This window comes from Sapajus apella, unplaced genomic scaffold (assembly GCF_009761245.1).
Source record: "Sapajus apella isolate SASKATOON/1434 unplaced genomic scaffold, GSC_monkey_1.0 scaffold65, whole genome shotgun sequence".
NCBI lineage: Eukaryota > Metazoa > Chordata > Mammalia > Primates > Cebidae > Sapajus > Sapajus apella.
The window spans coordinates 279,493-284,222 of NW_022437005.1; the positions used below are offsets into that span (position 1 = coordinate 279,493).

General features: G+C 44.0%; 1 protein-coding gene across 1 annotated transcript in view; it reads left to right on the plus strand.

Annotated features, from left to right (window-relative positions):
- Positions 1-1,141, plus strand: part of ISM1 (isthmin 1) — a 79,787-nt gene extending 78,646 nt beyond the window's left edge. Inside the window, exon 6 of the mRNA XM_032248010.1 lies at positions 1-1,141. This exon is cut by the window's left edge and continues 699 nt beyond it. The gene's annotated coding sequence lies outside the window, so the exon portion shown is untranslated.
- Positions 1,142-4,730: the final 3,589 nt, after the last annotated feature.

A 4,730-nucleotide genomic window follows, 5' to 3' on the forward strand; every position in this document is an offset into this window, starting at 1 on the left:
CCGCCCGGGGACGCCCCCTCGCCGCCGCCTGCAGAGCCCCTTGGAAGTGCGCCTGCGGAGCGACGTGGGCAGCAGGATGGGGACAACTCGGAAGCCAGAAGAACCTGGCAGCCACAGTGGGTGCGACGCAATTCACACCCGGATCCAGAGTGTCCGAGAGACGCGAAGGGGGATAGAGACTGAGTTGTAAACGCTATAGGCAGCTTTTATATGTAACTTATTTAATGCAAATGTGACTTAAGCGTAACCTTTTCTCTGGAGTTGTGAAATTAATCACTTCTGTGAGAGATCAGAAAGAAAGAGACTTAGGGAAGTGGAAGAGAAAGGGAATTTTACAATGATTTCTTTAAAAAATAGCGCAATGGAAATATATCAAAACACATATACGTCCACCTCAAACCAAATGTTATTTAGTCATGAGGCCCCTTGCTGGAGTCTCAGATTCTAAAACGCTCTTGCCTCAGACTGGGTAGGGAATATGGTATTTTAGGGACAAAGCCGAGGATTGCTTTTAAGTAGGCTTTAAAATAAAAGATCAATATTACCATAATACTATCATTCTACTAAACGGCCCCAAATAGTAGAATTTCTGCTCATGTCTTAGCAGGTTCAGAAGACTGCAGCAAGTTCCGACATAAAAACAGGAAGTAGTGCTTTTCCAAGGAAAAACAGCAAAATAAATAGGACAAAGAATGGACTTCATTTCACCTATTTTAATACTATTTTAACAATTTTTTTCTCCACCAATATATTCCCAGTAAATAAATATTTAAAAAGGTGGCGGGGGGTGGGGGTCAAGTCTGGGAAGTCTTAATTTTTTTATGTTTTAAGCAAAGAACAAAACTGCATTATTTTTGTAATGTATTTATTGAGTCACTGATTATTGTGCATTAAGCAATTGTTAATGTGACCTGGTCCTATAGGGTGGCACTTAGGAAAAATAAAGTTGGTTCTTACTCAGTATTTTACTTTGCAAAACTCCAAGAAAAGAGAGTATGTAATAAAATCATGATAAAATGTGTTACCTGCATCCTTCAATTATGATACAAATGCCGTAAATAGCTGGTGTGAAGCCAGGCTTCATGGTAGGGGAAAGAAAATGGCAACCCAGGTGGGAATAAAAGCCTCATTCATTGATTGATATGATTGTGGGTGGTGTAAGTCATGGCATCTTTGGCACCAGTAACGTCTACCCAACTCCCAGGAGGCCAAGGCCCATTGACACATGTGTGACTCTTTGCTGGCCCAGACCTAAGAAAGCCAAGCCAGAGCAAAGGCTTAAGACAGCCCAGTTGAGCGGGGCCACTTCCACAGAAAATTCTGCAGTTATAGTCATAAGTAGAACTACTCATGATGCAAAGTATTCCTTTTCCTGATGAGAAAAGCCCAAGCTCAGAAAACATAAGGCGTATTGACCCACCTTTCATTTCCTAGCCTAGTATTCTTTCTACCATAGCACATTTTTGAAGTCCTTACATGCCTGGGATCTTTGGCATTCCTAACGCCACCCTTAAGTTACCCTGATGCAATTCTATTCTTATGAAAAAGCTTTTTACCAGTCATTTACACTTCTTTTTTACTTTGTAAGACAGTCTCATTCTGTTTCCCAAGCTGGAGTGCAGTGGCATGATCTCGACTCACTGCAACCTCCGCCTAGGTTCAAGCGATTCTCATGCCTCCGCCCCCGAGTAGTTGGGGTTACAAGCGTGAGCCACCATGCCCAGCCATTTACACTTTAGAATGAATTATTTATACTTTAGAAGGTATTGCCTACTCTCAGAACATTTATATTTAAGATCTGTGTCTGATTATGGAATGAGAAGCCTTGTTCACATCTGAAGCAATTTTATGTAACTGAACTAGTAAGAGAATCAATGGGTCCATGTATCAGGCAAATAGATTTGGTTTCTAATAATTAAAAATTTTTTTTTGCAAAGAGAATTGGCTGGCAATGGAATGCATTGCCTTTGAGGTGGTGAGTTCCCTGTCAGGACAGGTATTCAAGCAGAGGCTGGAGATTATTCACATGAACAGCCCAACCTGATGATAAGGAGAGACAAAAATGTATAGGACAAACCCTCTGATGCATTGTGTTAAGAGTAAGCACAAAGTACTATGAAGAAATAGAGGCAAAAATCAGGGAAGTATCTGTTGGTTCTAATGAAGGAGTGGGATTTTATCAAGCATAAAAGAGCAGGGTGAAGTCGGTGTATTTGTAGTAAGAAAACTGTGGAGAAAGGCAAGGAAATAGGAAGTACCTGGTATTTTCTGAAAACTGGGAGTTTAAGGTGATGAGAGGAAAAAGAGTGGCAAGTTATGGAGCCGTGTCTAAGGTGTTTTTATTAAGGATTTAGCATGGAATCTCAAGGAGAACAGTGCTTTCATACTACAGTGAAAATGACTGATGTGAGCAATGTTTTCATGAGCTAATTTCCTTTTAATATCAGACCTTACTGACCCAAGGAACTGAGAGTTGGAAGGTGGGGTGAATTTGGAGGGGAGGGCTCCTGGACTCTTTGCCCTACTGAGAACACCCTGGTCTCCCGTGCATCATCGGGATGGTTCCAAACCTCTGGAAATTTGCTGAACTATAATTTACCTCCATTAGGAGGAGCCAATTTTCAGTCCCAATGCCTTAGTGGGCCAATGAGTGACCTTCAGAAATCAAGACCTCACTGCCTAGGTTATCTAATAAGACAACGAGACCCTTATCTCATTCAACACAGGGCCCTAAGCTGGTGCTAGGGCAACCCCCGGCAGTTCACTAAGTGGGCAGTAGATGATCTGCTCAAAGGCCAGCTTTGCCTGTAGCAGAGTAAGATGTCTGCAGTCTCATTGCAACCCTTATATATATGAGCCCTCAGTAGCTGCTCAAATGCCTCTCTTCAAGTGCACTGCTCTTTTGCCTTCCCCTGAAAAGAGAGCCCTAGTAATTCACGGAGCATCCTGGGTGCCACATCTGAACACAGTAGTGGTAAACAAAGATGCCCAAAGCCCTCCAGTGGCCGCACATGGGAAGAGCGCAGCTTAGGAGAGGCCAGGAAAGCCGGTAGCTTTCTCTTCTGATCCAGTTCCTGTAATCATCATAATTACAGTCTCCCAAGCGCCTCAGTCTTTCTATCTCCGTGGCCAAGATGGTGGAGTTCTCCATCTTAACACCAGGGGTTAAAAAATAGTTACTATACAAGACACCATCTTTTGAGAACAGACTTCGTGTCTCTGTGTTAATCATTTTACCACAGGAGACCAGCATTATTACACCCCGTTTATAGATGAGGAAAAGAAGCCCAACAAGGTTAGCTGACTTGCCCAAGGTCAGACCACTTGGTAAATGACAGAGCTCCTTGAAGCCAGCTGTGTCTGACCACCAAAGCCCAGGCTCTTAAACCTAACGCCTGTGCTCACCTCTCCTCCTAACTCATCCCAAGTTCTGCCGGATCCGTTCTTTTTTGTGACCCATTGCCTTTGCTTAGATTGTTCAAAGAGGATCTGGCGTTATCTCTATGTATTTTGCTCAGTTATCTCATAGTCCATATAGGGATTTTCTGGCTGTATAGCTGAGCCCTTGCTCAGGTTGGGTAGGTCACAAAGTTCAGCATCTCTAAAAGATAGCCTAATCCATGGATGAGAACACAGAAGGGTGTGCTTTTCCCACCACATGGAAGCCCTGTGCTAACTGCTGCCTGTTAAGTAGACCTCAGGGGCAACCTAACAGGCACCTAATCTTCCTACATGCACAGCTTCCAGCGTTGCACCTGGTATACATAGCCGGCCAATGTGCAGAGTGCTTAAGAGTTTGAGGGCTCAGTGGGCCTGGACTCCAATCCTGACTCTCTCACTTGCCTGATGGGAGTTGTTGGCTAAGTTCACACATTAACATCATTTATTTGCCAAATACTCATTGAGCATATACATATGCCAGATGCCAGAGATACAGCGGTGTACAAGTCAAAGTCCCTCCTCTGGGAGGGGAGACAGAGGATAAACAAAAATCAGTGTAGAATCTGAGATTATGGTAACTGATATGACAAGTTTTTGGATCACACATGTATGATGTTGTATTATTTAAGGTGATGCTAGTTACTGTAATAAATAATCCTCAAAATCACAGTGGCTTAACCCAAAGAGTAAACAGTATGTTTCTAGCCAAAGGGCCCACCTCTACGTGACAACCCAGGGACCCAGACTCCTTCCGTCTGTGGCTCTACCACCATCAAGGCATGACTCTCTAGGATGCCCTGCGGGGATCATCTCAATCCCAGTCTGCTCTAAAGGTAGAAAGCAGGGAGAAAACTTGTAAAGGTTTTTGTAGGTCCAGCAGTGAAGTACTGCCCATCACTCCTAGTCACTCTTTTCAGCTCTGCTACATGACACATCCTTCTGCAAGGGAGACTAGGAAATGAAGTCCAGGTGAGGGGTCTAGGAAGCAGAGATGGGCTGTATGAGCACCCAGTCAATCTCTTCCAACTACCCACTGCAAAAGACAGGAAAGAAAGGTAGCAGAAGAGGCTCTGGGTGGACCCAAAGTGGGTGGTCAAGGGGAGAGATCCTTCTCACTCCCCCACTGTCTTCCACATTGTATTAGAGTGCTGGGCTGGACCCGTTTCCTTATCTATAAATTGTGGTAAGTCCACTTGTTCAACCTACCTGTTGGCCAGTGTGTTTGCTGTCCCAAGCATCCCCTCAGCACTTTTCATATCTGTTCAAACAAGCCCAACTTTCAAGCAGCA